We start from the raw sequence: 16,914 nt of genomic DNA, 5'->3' as shown, positions 1-16,914 counted from the left end.
TCATAAACCATGAGATGGTGACCTGAGCCAAAATCAAGAGTCTGATGCTTAACTGACTGAGTCACTCAGGTACCCCAGTTTTATGATTTTAAAGATATCAAAAACCTGCATTTGTTTAAAAAGAAGTCCTTTGTATGAATTTGCTTGAAGATGAAACACATTTTGCAAATGACAAAAGACCATAATACAGCTGACAAGAAAATTCAGTTATTTCTGTGACACAGAACACTTCGATAATCAGAATATCAAGGGATATTAAAACTTCAGGGATTTCATATCTATATCTGTCTCTATCTATCTTTCTCCCTATATGAACCGTTATAGCATTGATCCAAGCAATACAAGCTTAAGTTTATCATTATTTGTTTGTGCATTCCAAGCATCTTAACATACCAAATAAACAACCTAGTTGGTCAAAAAAGACTTCATTTACTATTTAAATCTTGGGAAAGTTTTAAAGTTCATGCCTAAATGGGATTATGGATCATAATAAAACTTAAAACTTATTTATTTAACTAAGGTGACAAGAGATTCCAAAGGCCAATAGATAGGGTACTATCCTTGTTAGTAAAACTTAGCTCCTTTAACATTGTGAAGTTTTAACTTTCTTAACATACCAAAGACCTGCTAAAGGCAAAACAGGGAACCTTTGGTTTTCTGGGCAAGCAAAACAAAAGAGAAAACAAGATTTATGTTTTCTTACCAAGTGCAAACTAACAATCCAAGAAAACGTTGTTTTTTTTTAGCAGAGAGAAAGCAGAATTGTAATCTTCTAACAGTGTACCTCTAGAATCCGTTCATTTTGGGGTGCCTGCGGAGTGCAGTTGCTTGAGCATCCCACTCTTGATTTTGGCTCAGGTCACGGGATCAATCCCCGAGTCAGGCTATGCACTAAGCGTGGAGCCTCCTTGAGATTCTCTCTCTCTGCCCCTCCCCAATGTGTGCACATACTGTCTCTCTCAAATACGAAATAAAGAAAGTCCATTCATTTCAATGTTAGTCTGTGCTTATGACATATAAAATTATTGTCCAAAGACTACCCTTCACAAACTTTCTACAACTTTCTTTCACACTCAGATTTTGTCCCAAGCCATTTCTTTCCAAACAACCAATCTCATTTTAGGAGAAAATTACTTTCTTTTACCTCAACAAAAATGTATTCCCATTCATCACGTCTTCCTTACACATCTCTTCATTTTTTTACATGCAGAGTTACTTTCCTTATTTCCATCAGTCTTATTTACATTTAGCAGAAGAATTTTAACTCTTAGAAACCTTAGTCTCCAGTGAAAACTAAGAAGTAACCAATTGTGAACTCTTAGACCAGAATTCTTCTAGATCTAAAATTCATAAAACTACATTTTATAATTAAAAAACATGTTTTTCCATAGTACAGTCTTTTAATACAGCACAAAGCATATTTGCAACAGACCCAAATATCCTCAGCTTCTCTGTAATGAGAAGCCAAAAGTACAAATCTACATTCCATAATCAGTGCTACAGCACTCAGTCCTATTTGGAAAAGGCCTAGATGGCCAGTGGATTCAGTTCTATTTATCATTTAACCAAAACTTTCAAGTTAAAGACTTTGAAAGCTATCTTAACAATTATCCAAGAAAACTTTGAGACGGACAAAATTCAGAATCATTTTAAGTCCTCTTTTTGCTAACAAATTGCCACAGAAATAACACAAGCTTATTTGACTTTCTGCACACCTTGGTAGAATAAAAGTTTTATATTTGATGCTGACAACTCCAAAGACACATCCATTTTCATTAAGCCAACAAATGTAGTTTAAATACCATGTATATTTCACCTGGGGCCACTAAAGTGTCAATCACTTTGTTCCCCATTGTCAATTTTTACCTGGGGCTGTGGCTGGAACTCTGAAGTGGGAGGTGTTAAGTCCAAGGGGGTACTCTTTGCTCCTTGACAGCAAGGGTAGGAGAAGGCGTCAGAGGTACTGAGGATGTATAGGAGTCTTTAGGGGTCTATCGAGTACCACCGCACCCCAGGTGGTACAGAAACAGGTGGAAGGGTCCTGGGGAGGCTCACCTGTCTCCCTCACTTGACCTGACCCCATGTAGCACCCCCACACTAAGTGTATCCTGTCCGTACTCTGTGCTCCTGTCCCCATGGCCACACTACCCTGGCCACTCCCTGGAATCCAGGCCTGGACACAGCCTTCCATAAGCCACTGACGCAGGGTGCCCAGCGCCAGGTTGGAACTAGGAAAACACCCCCTTCCATGACAACTTAGATGGGATAGGTCATTCCAGGGTCTGTGTATTCTGTCTGCCTGTGCTGGCCTCCAGTGGAGTGCCAGAGTTATGTGGAGTGTGCTTGTGTGTGCGTGTGTGTGTCTAAATTTACGTTCTGCACCTGTTCGTGTGAGTTCTGTTTCTGTGTCTATTGACTGTGGACATGAGTTTCTTGTTATTTGGTTGTTTTCACGTTTTTCACTTGGGTTTATTTGTATGTATGTGTATCTGTGTCTGTCTCTGAATGAGTATGTATCTGCTGTGCAGACCTCTGTGTCTGTGACTGTATCATCTTTATCTTCCAGGGACACGGGTCCCTGTGGTGGGAGTGTCTGTGTGTATCTGTGTTTCATGTCTGTGCATGTATTGGTTGTGCATGTGATTCTGAGGCCCCTTTGGGTGTTCTTGATCATACGTGTGTGTGTGTGTTTTCTGTGTGTGTGTGTGTTTTCTGTGTGTGTGTGTGTTTGGCGTGTGTAGAGTTTGCTTTATGGGGCTGTTACACATGGCCCTGCATGTGTGTGTCTGTGTGGGTGAGTGTGCTCCCCTCAGGGTGTCACTGACTATGTCTGCAGCGTGGGTCTGTGTGTGAGCCTGTCCATGAGTCCCATACCCGAGTACCCAGATGAGGCTGCGGGTGATTCCATGCCTGTGTGTCTTTGCTTATGGTGTCTGTTTCTTTCTGTGAGTGTGTATTGGTGTACCCCTAGGAATGAGCGGCTGCAGAGGAGACCTTCAAGGATGAGTCCTGGGGTGGGTGAGCAGGAGACAATCTGTGCTGCCCTCAACCTCAGGCTCAGCTCCCTCTGTCCATTTTTCTCCTGTCCTCCAGTGTCCCCGCCTTGTGTTGCCATCTCACTCCCCAAGGATGCATGGAGTGAAAGGTCAACTCACAGGACCACAGGCCAGTGGCTGGGAGGGCTCCAGGTGGAAGGAGGGCTTATTAAGTATGGGGAGGGCTCCTAGACCCTGGTGAGGATCAGGGCTTCCTGGGCCCTGGGAGAGGTGAGTGAGCAGGGGGCCCCTAGGGAGGCCCGGGGAAACAGAGCTCTTGGGCCCCATGGAAGGAATGCAGGATTGGGCACCCCAGGAAAGAGCTGGAGGAGTCCTACAGGACTCGTGAGTCCCCAAAGGGCAGATCCCTCACTCACCTGTGCTGGTACAGGCTGGGGCCGGGAAGCAGCAGCAGCAGCATCCAGAGGCAGCAGGGGCAGCAGATTCCTGGGATGGTGGATGGAGCAGTGAGCCATGGTTTTGCAAGCAAGGAGAATCACCACGCTGGGCTGCCCTCGGCCCTTACCCCCTGCCCCAGCCACCTCACTGTCTCTTGCCCTGGCATCACCCTCCAGCAGGGCATGGGCAAGCCAGGCAGGGATGGGTACCTGGGGCCACAGGAGTGTCTCCCATGACCTCTGTGTCCTAGCTGTTGAATGGGCATAAGGAGTCACCCAGGGCCCCTGGAACCAGGAGGGAGAACCCAGCCCTGGAATCTTCTCTGATGGGACTTGGGGAGAATTATGGAGGGACAGCATTTAGGGCCAGTTCATTCACAGGATAAAAGCATAACACGAGTTCACCTTGGAGGCCGATGTCAGTGTTTTCTTACGCAGGCCACATTCACAGCGCTCACCCAGGGATTTTGAGGAAGGAGAATAACTGATATTAATTTAAAAGAACAAAAATGCTGGACCGTGGGCACTCCTGAAAGTGGGCTCTTACAAAACAAAGCCCAACCTCCGTCCTCATCCTCTCCATAGTGGGGAAACTGAGGCAGTCAGGGATTTGGTCAAGATCACAGAGTGTTTTCTGGGTGTTTGGCTGATTACATGTGACCAAACTCCTTTTTCCAAAGTTCACTACTTTAATCTTGCCAGTGATGTGTTTGGGCAACTCTGGGACAAATTTCACCTGGTTGAGGAAGAACCAAACCCATCCTGAATGAGTCCTGTTGTCATTTCCTACCAGTGACCCGTGCGTCGCCTTTGTCCCTGGCCAGTCCCCCAGACAGGTTGGTAGCATGTGGTGGCCTCACTAGGCTCCACAAAGAATGTCACATTGTCCTGTGACCCGGTAAGCTGGATGCAGCCCTGTGATGTGCTCTGACCAGTGAAACGTGAGCGGGAGCGAAGACTGCCACCTCGAACACAACAGTTGGGAACAACTGTGTCTGGCCACCTCTCTGTCCATCTCTTATGGCACCTGGTAGTTACCTATGGTGGGTGCTCTTTTATCCTGGTCCCAGGAGGACCATGGTGGACATGTGGCTTGAGCAAGGAAGAGACTTCCGTTATTATAAGCCATTATGACTTCGGGGCCATTTGTTACCCACAATAACATCTAGCCCATCCTAACTGGTATGCATCCTCCGTTCTCCTCTCTATGAGGCAGGCAGCACAGCCTAACATTGGAAGCATGATGTCTGTTGTCAGATACACGTGAATTTGAGTTCCAGCTCCATCCTTTTATTAACCCGTACCGCAGGCAATTGCTTGGAGTCTCGGAGCCTCCATTTCTGCTCCGTAAGATGGATGGTTACATGATCTGAGGTTTGAAGGGGATTAAATGAAATAATAAAACATGTAAATCTTTGAGTCCAGGGCCTGGCAATCACAGTGAATGCTCAGATCTTCTTTATCCATTCATCAGTCAGTGGATATTTGGGATCTTTTCATTCTTTGCCTATTGTTGGTAATGCTGCTATGAACATTGAGGTGCTGGTGACCCTTCGAATCACAGTCCTGTAGCCTTTGGATAAATACCTAGGAGTACAATTGCTGTGTCGTAGGGTGGTTCTGTTTTTAATTTATTTATTTTTTTAGGATCCTTCATACTGTTTTCCAGAGTGGGTGCACCAGTTTGCATCTCCACCAGCAATGCAAAAGGGTTCCTTTTCTATGCATGCTCACCAACATCATGTGTTGCCTGAGTTGTTAATTTTAGCCATTCTGACAGGTGTGAGGTGGTATCTCCTTGTGGTTTGGATTTGTATTTCTCTGATGATGAGTAATGTTGAGCATCTTTTTTTCTTTCTGTTAGCCATCTGGATATCTTTTTTACAAAAGCATCTATTCCTGTCTTTTGCCTATTTCTTCATTGCATTGTTTGTTTGTTAGGTGTTGCCCTTTATAAGTTTTTTATAAGTGTTGGATACTCACCTTTTTATCTGATATGTCTTTTGTAAGTATCTTTTACCATTCTGTCAGTTGCCTTTTAGTTTCGCTGATTGTTTCCCTCATAGCTCTTATCTGATACCAAGAGATTGGTCTTCAAGGGGGCATAGTTGGACACAACAAGGTCCACAAGTGGGGCCATAGCCTCCCTGACTACCATGCACTGGGACTTAGATGTGTATGATTGATAGAAAATGTCCTTGACAGTCAGCTGAAGGGTTCCAGGCATAAAGGTGATTCCTGAAAATGGCAAACGAGAAGGCTTCAATCATATCTTTAAAGGAGATACCATTACCGGAACCATCCTGGCAGGCACATGAGATCTCTTTCAATACTAGCCTTCTAGGCTATCACCTCTCCGTTGGGCCAGCAACCAAATAGCAGCTTTGGTGGAAATGGACTCTGAGCCCTCTGAGCATTGTTGCCATTACCTTTTCCTCTCAAGCAGTCAATAATTTACACGGGTAGGTGTCAGATTAATTGCTCTTTGAAAGACAGCCTGATTTTGAAACTGTGTGATGCAAGGGGGTTGTGGAAACTTCCTCTATGTTGGTGCCTCTTGTGTGAAAATAGCCACTGCTGTGGATTCCTGGATTTTCACTGGACACAAACATTCCTTCCTCTTTTCTTCTGGTTGTTCGATAGTGTTTCTTCCATCCATTTATCACATATTTGGGGACTATTATGTGACCGGCACATGCAGGGTACATCTGTCTGCCGCAGGCTGTTCTATGGTTATGTCAAGCAGAGGCTTCCCTTGATTTCACAAGCTTGGAGAATTAGAATATTTCTGGGAGCAACTGATGATGACAATGTCTGTCTTGTACTAAAGCTGACATACCCTATTACAGGCCTATCGGTTTTGGAAAAGCATCTGGTGTACCAGTGTGGGCCTTGGCCACACCTCCCACCTTTGTCTTTTGTGTCTCAGATGGAAATATCTTAAAGACAATAAAAAGAGTCCCTGTTCAAAACTGATGGTTGCCAGAGTACAAGAAACAACGAGTGTTGGCAAGGGTGTAGAAAAAGAAGAACCTCTTGCACTGTTGGTGGAAATGCAAACTGCTGCAGCCATTCTTGAAAACAGTATGGAAGGTCCTCAAAGAGTTAAAATAGGAGCGCCTGGGTGGCTCATTCAGTTAAGCATTCAACTCTTGATTTCAGCTAAGGTCTTTATCTCATGGTTCATGAGATTGAGCCCTGCCTCAGGTTCCACGCTGACAGCATTGATCCTGCTTGGGATTCTCTCTCCCCCGCCCCTCTCTGCCCCTGCCCCCAATCATACTCACACTCATTCTCAAATGAACATTTTTAAAAAGTTAAAAATAGAACTGCCCTACCATTCAGCAATTGCTGTACTAGGTATTTACCCAAAGAATACAAAAATACCAATTCAAAAGGATACATGCACCCCGATGTTTATAGCAGCATTGCCTCAACAGCCAAAGTATGGAAGGAGCCCAAATGGCCATTGAACAATGAATGGATAATGAAGAATCGGTGTATATGTATATAATGGAATATTACTCAGACTACAGAAAGAATGAAATCTTGCCATTTGCACAGACATGGATGGACCTAGTTTATGAACTAGTTCATAAGTGAAATAAGTAAAATAAGTCAGTCAGAGAAAGGCAAATATATGATTTCACTCACATGTGGAATATAAGAAAAATGAAACAGATGAACGTAGGGGAAGGGAAGGAAAACTAAGATAAAAACAGCGAGGGAGGCAAACCCTGAGAGACTTCTAACTATAGAGAACAAACTGAGTATTGGTGGATGGGAAGTGGTTGGGGGGATGGGCTAAATGGCTGATGGGCATTAAGGAGCCCACTTGTGATGACCGCTGGGTGTTATGTGTAAGTGATGAATCACTAAATTCTACTCCGGCAACCAGTAGTACACTACATGTTAACTAAGTTGGATTTAAATAAAATCTTGGAAGGAGGGGCGCCTGGTGGCTCAATCGGTTGAGCGTCCGACTTTGGCTCAGGTCACGAACTCGCGGTCTGTGAGTTCGAGCCCCGCGTCAGGCTCTGTGCTGACAGCTCAGAGCCTGGAGCCTGCTTGGGATTCTGTGTCTCCCTCTCTCTCTGCCCCTCCCCCGCTCATGCTCTGTCTCTCTCTCTCTCTCTCTCTCTCTCTCTCTCTCTCTCTCTCTCTCTGTATCAAAAATAAATAAACATTAAACGAATTTTAAATAAAATCTTGGAAGGAAAAAAATCAACGTTGGCAAAGATGTAGAGAAATCAGAACTTTCAAACACTGCTTGTGGAAATGTGAAATGGTACAGCTACTCTGGAAAACAGTTTGGCAATTTCGTAATAAGTTAAAAATGGAGTTGCCATATGGCACAGCAATTTCATTCCAAGGTATAAACCCAAGAGAATTGAAGACATATATTCCCACAAAAACCTGTACATAAATGTTCATAGGAGCACTATTCACAATTCCTGAAATGTGGAAACAACCCAGTTGTTCATCAACTGGTGACCAGATACATCAAAGGTGGTAAAACTGTACAAGGGGATATTGTCTAGTCATCAAAAGGCATGCAGTACTGTCACATGTGTAGATGAACTTCAAGAACATTGTGCTAAGTGAAAGAAGCAAAAGTCCATGTCTTGTATAATTGCATTTATATGAAATCTCCAGAACAGGCAGAACCAAGAGACATAAGTAGACTAGTGGTTGCCAGGGAATTGGCGTGGCAGGAATTGAGATATGGGATTTCTTCTCAGAATGATAATAATATTTTAGACTTAGTGGTAATAGTTGTGCAACATCAGGACTATAGTAAAAGCCACTGGATTGTCCATTTTCAAATGGTCAGAATGACGGCTTTTAAGTGTTGTCAATTTCACCTTTTTTAAATATTTTTTTCATTTTTTAGTATGTTTTAAATATGAAATTTATTGTCAAATTGGTTTCCCTACAACACCCAGTGCTCATCTCAACAGGTGCCCTCCTCAATGCCCACCACCCTCTTTCCCCTCCCTCCCACCCCCCATCGACCCTCAGTTTTTTCTCAGTTTTTAAGAGTCTCTTACGGTTTGGCTCCCTCCTTCTCTAACATTTTTTTAAAAAAATAAAAAATTGAAAGCTTCAAAAAATAAAAATAAAAATAACCAAGAAGGAGCATTTCAAACATAAAGAACAAGAAAAACATGTCCCTGGTTTCCATAAGATTAAAGTCATACAGTCTTGCAGATCCTAAAACATGAGATAAAGTCTATAACTTTCTGGAATGTCATTGGCCATGATGATTTATGATGCTTCGTGTGAAAAAAACATATGTAATCCTGCACTGACTGTTCCTTCCTCAGAGAAGTCTCTTCTTTGTGAAGATTTTGTATCCTGGGTGGCTATCTTAACTTGGGCTTAAATGAAAGTCTTCTCCCTTCTGTCTAAAATTAAAACAAACAAACAAACAAACAACTTTTATTCACTTTGAATCAACATAGTTGTTTTGCAGTGTTGTTCAACTCTCCTATTTCCTTGTTGATCTTTTGTGTAGTTGTTCTATCCATGATTCAAAGTGGAATATTGAAATCTCATTCTGGGAAGTATACTTTTGAATATAAAAGGAAAGTTTAGAGTAATGACGCTGCTTTCCTTGGTGACCCTTTCCCAAAGTATAGTCCTAAACTGTTTTTAAGCAGAAGCAATACAATGAAAACAAAGGTATAGTCCCCCAGAGTGGCTTCTTTGCAGTGGGAATATGCATGTTGTGCTACCTCCTTGCAGCATCCTTTCCTGATTTCCTAGCTGAAGGGAGTTTCTTTTCCTTCTGAACTCCTTGTCAACTTACCTAGGACCTTCCTGATTGCATGAAATTGCTCCTTCATCGATCTCATCTCCCCTAGGAGTGTTTCAGCCCTCTGAGGGTAGAACTTTGTCTCATTTGTCTTTAGCTCCAGCTTCTAGCTCAGTGATTTTCATTCTATAGACTTTTGATAGCATTTCAGAATACACGTTAAGAAGAAACGTCTCATTGCTCTTTGCCCAAAGAGTGGTTTTAAAAATGTATTATTTCACATGTGGGTTAGCGTATGGACTGTGGAGCTGGGGTCAAGATGGCAGCATGGGAGGATCCTGAACTCACCTCCTCCCATGAACACAAGAATTCAACAGCTGCTTATGGAACAATTCCCTCTGAAAAGGATCTGAAAGATAGCTTAACAGTGTCTGTAAAATAACGGATAAAAGGACAAAATATATGGAAACAGGAGAGGCAGAGACACAGTCTCACAAGAAACCCCACTCCAGGTGTGGTGACCCACAGTCAGGAGGATCTCGTAATACAGAAGTTGTCCCAGAGGACTGAGGGGTTTGTGAGCTACCTCAGGCACCCCAACTCTTGGGAACTACATGGCAAAGATGAGCCTCCAAGCGTAGGGCCTTCAAAAAATAGGACTTACTTCCTGAAGTACTCAAGGGCTTCTTTTCAGCCATGGTGTGGCTCACTCCTGTCTTGTCTTCTTTGTGCCTCTCACACCTGGCATTCTCTAGGATATCTGCTCTTTGAATGCTCTTTTGGGTGTTTTGTTTTTTAACTACAAGCCTATTATCAGGCAAAAGCGATAGGCTGAGCCATTTGTGGTAACTTATAATGGCAAACACTTCATGGGAGATCTCCAGGGAACATGTCCTTTGAGTTTCCTAGGAACCTCCTAATTCCAAAAAATATTTATATTTTGGAGCCTCTCAGAGGCTAAGATTTCCTTGAGGTGATAAATGGCCTACAAGGTAGTTAAGTACTCTCTATGGATAATTTGTGTTTCATTCTCACAAAAACACATACGTCTGACTCTATTACTGTGCCCATTTCACAAATAAGGAAACTGAGGCTCAGAGAGGGATGATATTACAAAAGTGGCAGTTCGTGGAGCTGAGATGAAACCTTAGGCCTGTTTATAGACCCCCCACACAATGGGAAGAATTCAGGCATCAGATGGACATCCTTTTACCATCTCTCCATTCTGTGAATGACTCAGACTGGAATCCCATAGGAGCCTCTGTCCCAGGGGCCCCTCTCCCATGTCTTCCCCAATCACACCCAGGCCAGGCAGTTCCAGTAGGTTTCTGGTGCTGGGGGCAGGAATATCATCAGTTGGTCCCCATGGCTGAGGGCCCATGTATCAGAGAGGATGCTAGCCACTTTCTGGGAGAGATTAATCATTCTTCCAGAGCTCCATTTGTCTTCTTCTCCTTTGGCGTCATTGATTATCTCATTTAATCGCTGCAACAACACTAAGAAACGGGTACCATTAACATCTCCATTTGACTGATAAATAACCAAGGTTTTAGCTAAGCAGTTTCCTCAAGGACATTTGGTTTTAGTGACAAGGCCAGGATTTAAACACAAACCTGTTTGGCTGCCAAGCCTGTGTTTTTAGTCACTTGCTAGAACACCTCTCCTGGGAATTTGTACTTTCTAGGGCCAGGCATGGATGGGGTTTGAATCTCATGATCTTTGGTTATGAAACAGACACCTTACCAGGGGGTCTTTGCCAACATTTCAAAGTTGAAAAACTTTTTTGGTTTTACCTTCTCAAGTTGGGACCTTTGGTTTAGCACATCCTTTATCAAATTAAAGTGTGGAGAATTGTTTTGCCTCGGGTCTTGGAGTCAGAAAATTTGAAGGTCCAAGTAGCAGTTTTTCTCCTTGGTCCTCATCAGGCACACCAAGTCACAGAGAAGATTTGAAACCAGCTCCACATTTGTCTCAGGGAACCACCTAGGCAAGTTGGAGAAAAGGCAGTGTGTCGGTACGTGTCTCAGAGAGATCTTTGAGGTCATAGTGCTGCGAATGAATCCATAAGGTCAACAATTTCTTCATGAATACAAACAAGAGTCAGACTACTGGCGAGAAAGAAAATGAACACAAATATCTACCAACTTCAACAACAGACTCTATTAAGGGACTTGAGATATTGGGAGGATGGGGGAGCTGTTGTCTCTGTCTCCTCTGAGAACTGCTTACCTTTTGCAATTTCGATGCCTCTGAGAACTGCTTACCTTTTGCAATTTCGATGCCAGCTCTGGGGCAGGAGGAACTTTCCCAGACTTGGAACAAACCAAGTACTGGATCACTTTCATTGGCTCCTAGGCCTAAAAGGCCATCTCCTTTGCCTGTGGAAGGTGGGGCTTGGGGGCCGTGAGGGAAAATGAAACAATGAATATATCTTGACTTTTAATAGTATGTCAAGAGAAATAGGTCACAGACTATAGTGCCGGGTGTAGTAGATTTTAAGATAACAGACACAGAAGTCGAGTAAGATTTTATCACAAAGTCTTGCACTGATGAAAGGAAAGAGGTTGCCCATCAGTCACAAGTACTCTGAGCCCTGAACACTGAACCCACAAAAATGTCAGGGTTTCTTTTAAAAACTGTCACATTTAAACTCCTCTAGATATTGTCCCATAAGATTGTCTCATAACAAAGTTTGTAGCATTTAGATCGGGAGAGAGGAGACCTTGTGATACTCAGCAGAAGAGGGAAAGGTAGACCTTAGAGTCTCGAGTTCGCAAAATCTAAGAAGGTTATTTAAAAGGAGGTATTGATAGTATACATTTCAAAGCAGTCCCAGTATTTCACAAAATATTGAACATGTATCCTTTGTTGGAATTTTACCTTCATTTTTCTAACTGTGTGATGTGTAAATTTATCTGTTTCAGGTGGTTGGCCTTCTTCCCAATTCCCATCCACGTTTGCAAACATAGAAAAGAGGAAACAATGACTGATTTGGGTTATTGATAGATTTATTCAAGTTCTAGAAACTCAGGATTAGTGATTTTTATTTGGTGATACTGGCATATCATCAATTTACTCAACACTAGAACAAAAATACTTGTAACAAATCATGAGAGTTCAAATGCTGTTATTAGCTTCCTACTGTCTACAATATGAACAAATCCTTTAGAGTAATGTCTGGTTAGATATAGGTTCGGTTGCTTCAACAAGCACACAGTAATTTATTCCTTCCTTCCTGAATAGTCTGGGCATATGCAGTCCATAGGTGGCTTAGCAGCTCCACCCTCTCAGGGACTCAGGTTCCTTCTGTGAAGGTGCTCCACCACCTCTAGGGTAGAACTGAGACGACTCAGCATCATGTCCACATTCAGGGGAAGTGAACTTGGGAAAGGGGAGGACATGCCGCTAGCCTCAGAGAATAACCAGAAAGTTTTCCATATCACTTCTGCTCACATTTAATTGGTCTGAACTTAGTCGCCTGGCTGTACATAGCTTTGTGAGAGGCTGGGAAATGTGGTCTTTCTTTTTGAGTGGTTATATGTTCAGCCAGAAATAGGGCATTCCATGTCTATGAGAGAACTGAGGGCATGACTATTGAGTGACCACTAACAGTTTCTGTCAGGGTCTACCCCTTTGATTAAACAACTGTCCGCAAATACACACAGAGCATCATCCCCACGCATAGAACATTGTCATATTCAAGAAATATAACCTCCATGTCTCATAGAATGACTACATCTGGGTCAAAAATTAGTATCTCTTGTTACTCCTTGGTTCTCTCCATTCAGGAGGGATAGAGTTCCTATCTGACAAACTATAAACTAAAGCATGAGTTATGTCTAGTCTCCAAACCAACCAATATATATCCCTGGAGTAGGTATTGCTCTAAAAACGCCAATACTGGAAAGAGAAGAGTGAATAATGAGGTAACATAGGTGCCTAGCAATGATCCAACTCCCCTGGGCATGAATTATGGCAGAACCCTGTCCTGGCACTCTTTGGGGTCTCAGTTCATTCAGTAGGTCCTGATTCTGCTGTCTGGGAGGAGTTGCTTCCTCTACTGTCATCTTTAGCTTTTGTCTTTCCCTCTGGAACATTCTTTCATGTTCATCATCCTCTGTGGACAAATCTGAAGTGGATGTTTGGAAGAATATACCCTTCTTGAGGATAGGATGGCTTTTGCAGCCCACTTCCTGTGGCGCAGAAAGGGGATCGTAAGGATTGTATTAGAGGTCAAATTAGTCTATGCCTTGTTGTCAATGGCGTTAAAAGAAAGGATATGCTCTCTCCTCCCCATTTTCCTAGGCTATGGTTTCTTTTGCAAGAAAATTCCCTCAAAAATTTAGGCTTCTGGTCTACTTTTATGTCTGTCAAATTCCATATGTAAATAATCATACTGAAATATTTTGTTCAGGCATAGTTTTGGGGCCTGAAAACTCTGGTCTTCTGTGTAGCTTGTTCTGGGATTTACCAAGTCTCCCTACTAAATCAATGACAGCTATTTTACACTTAGCCAATTTATCTTGAGTCAGCCATATTGGGGAGGTGACTGAGAAAGGCTTGGGTGTCCTGTCCTGCTTAGGCTACCTATTGAAAGCCACTTGTAATTCCTTGAGTTTGGGGTGCAGAAGTTTTTGCCTCTCTCAGGCTTTGGAGGCACTAGTAGTCACTCTCGTTGCCGCCAAGTTGGATTGTCATCTACAGGCAGGAAGAGCTTCCTTAGAAGAGCTGTATACCCTTGAATCAGTGCTGGCAGACTGGCTGACCCTAGCCTGAGATCTGCTTGTGGCAGGTTCCTGGTGAAAGTGGCAAAATGCATCCCACAGACACCAACATTCCAAATATTTCTATTAATTTCTTCTTGAGTTTCAGGTTCTGATGGCATGTGATCCGCCATGAGAATGATCATAGACAACAGCTTAGTGTTTTGTCACAACATAAAAACTGTCACCAGACCTGCAGCCTGTAATACCTGTGCTTTCCCACCTACTGCCTGCCCACCAAATATATGCCACTTATGTTGGGTTCTAAACTATCAGCCACTCTCTTCTTGTATCAAATTCTGTAATAGTTTGGATATAGATCGGGTTGCTCTAACAGGAGCTATAAATAACCATGGCTTCAACAAAATATGTATTTCTCTTTCATGTTACAGTCTAGGTATATGTTCAAACCCAGAATGGTTACCCTATCGTGTCAGATACCCAGGATTCTGTATTGTTGCTCTCTGGTTCCTTACTGACAAGGTCAAAGATGACTCAGCACATCAGATCTGCTTGCAGCCAGCAGGCAAGGAAAATGGGGAGGGGAGAGCATATCCTTTCTTTTAACGCCATTGCCCATAGCACACCTCACTTCCATTTGCATTCTGTTGCCCATAACTTAACACTTCATGGTAATGTAAAGTCTTAGTCTACAAAGCCATGTACCCAACTAAATATCAGGAATTCTCTCAATATGAGAGAAGGTGGGAATGGATGTTAGGTGGCAACAAGCAGTACTGTTGACAAGTCAATAATCTTGACTCCACTCTTCACTTCCCCGCCTCTCCTCAACATATGGTCATCTGGGTTCTGGCCTTCACCTCCCAGTTGTATCATTGCCACCAAGGTCATCCTGTCGTAGCTCAATGCAAGTTGTCTCTTGCCCTTCTCGATCCCACTGTAGCAACTGACCCATTAGACCTCTCCCTCTCTCCCAACCCCAATAGCTAATCATCAAGACCTCTCACTTGTATATCTTGAAACAATTGCCTCATCTTCCCACTACTTCCAGTCTTGCGCAACTAACATAGGCCAGGCCACCATCATCTCATGTGCAGCCTTAAAATTGGCCTGTGTACTTTTCCTGCCACCCACTTCCATTTCACGTCAACCCATTCTCCATCTCCAATCAGAATGACCTTTTAACAATGAAAGCTCAGCAATCAGTCAGTGAACGATTGAAAGTCTTCAATGGCTTCTCAGTACTTTCTGGAAAAGGCACAAAATTCTTTACTGGTTTGCAAGGTCCTGCAGAAACAGGCTTTGGTTACTTCTCCAGCTTCATCTCTTAAAAGAAGCCTGTATTCTCTCCTCACCTTTTTGCTCCAGGTATACTGAAGTACCGCGTATGTATCTATTTCCCAGGTCCTCTTGTATCTCTGGTGGCTGTTACTGTGTTTCAGGCATTATCCAAAGTCATTTTCACACATTGGAATTTTGTTCATTTATCTCTTTATTTTGGTCTTTATTTACTTACTTATTTATTATTTTTGGTGAATAAAAATTTTATGTATTTGAGACTTACAATGGGATATGTTGATATATGCATACACTGTGAAGTGATAACCACAATGAAACTAGTTAACATATCCATCACCACCCATAGCTACTTTGTTTTTGTGGTGTGGTTATAACGCTTGAGATCTGCTCTCTTAGTAAATTTCAAGTATACGATATGGTATTGTTAACTGTAGTCACCGTACTCTACGTTAGGTCGCTAGAACTTGTGCATCTTACCATGGAAAGTTTGTACGTTTTGATCAGTATCTCCCCCTTTGCCCACCCTCCAGCCTCTGGTAACTACCCTTCAACTCTCTGTCTCTACAAGTTTAACTTTTCTTTAGACGAAGATTTCACATGTGCATGAGATTGTACGATATCTGTCTGTTTGCGTCTAATTTCACTTAGAATCACGTCCTCTGGGTTCACCCACGTTGTCAGAAATGGTAGAACTTCCTTCTTTCTTCTGGCCAGATAATATTCCACTGAATGCACAGGCCATTTTTCTTTATTTTGATGGGCACTTAAAGTTGTTTCCATATCTTGGCTACTGAATAATATGGCAATGAACATGGGAGTACAGATGTCTCATTGAGATAGTGATCTACACCCAGAAGTGGGATTGCTGGATCATATGGTATTTCTAGTTTTAACTTTTTGAGAACCTCCAAACTGTTTTCCACAATGGCTGTACCAATTTACATTCCTGGAAATAGTGCTTAAGGGTTCACTTTTTGTCCACATCCTTGCCCACGGTTGTTATCTTTTAACTTTTGGAGAATAGCCATCCTAACCAACAGGTGTGAAGTAATAGCTCATTGTGGTTTTGGTTTGCATTTCCCTGACAATTAGTGATGTTGAGCATCTTTTCTTATACCGGTTAGCCTTTTGTATGTCTTCTTTGGAAAAAGTCTATTTGGGTCCTTGCCCACTTTTTCACCCTGTTATATGGTTTCTTTGCTGTTGACTTTGGGAAAATTGTAAGAGGAAACTTTATTTAAAATGGAAGTGTTGAATTACTCTATTGTATACCTGAAACGAATGCAACACTGTATGCTGATGACCTGGAAAGAAAATAAAACCTTAAAGAAAAGGGAGTCAGGGGGCCAGAAGGGGGAAGCTCACAGGCTCTACCACGTGTCATTTCCTGCAGACCCACTGGAAGGAGACATATCTTGTAAGCTGATACCTCTTCAGCTATGCTATACTATCTCAGCAAGAGAAAGAAAGGTCTTTCTTCTTCCCTCATGATGGCACAGCTGATGACGGTCACAACTGAAGCAATGAAAAGCCACTATACTTGGATCTCCCAGTTTACTCTAATGGACTTTTACTATATCATAGCCCTCCCAATTTCTTCCTTTCCTCTATAAAAGTGTTCCTCTCCTTTGTTCTCCAGACTTGCTATAGCTTCCTTCTCCCAAGTGGCAGTTCTCTGCTATTCCGAAATAAGCCATTTT

Source organism: Panthera pardus, unplaced genomic scaffold, assembly GCF_024362965.1.
Source record: "Panthera pardus isolate Hobbes unplaced genomic scaffold, ASM2436296v1 HiC_scaffold_8, whole genome shotgun sequence".
Classification (NCBI taxonomy): domain Eukaryota; kingdom Metazoa; phylum Chordata; class Mammalia; order Carnivora; family Felidae; genus Panthera; species Panthera pardus.
The sequence above is the reverse complement of the archived record's forward strand: the minus strand, read 5'-3'. Positions refer to the sequence as shown.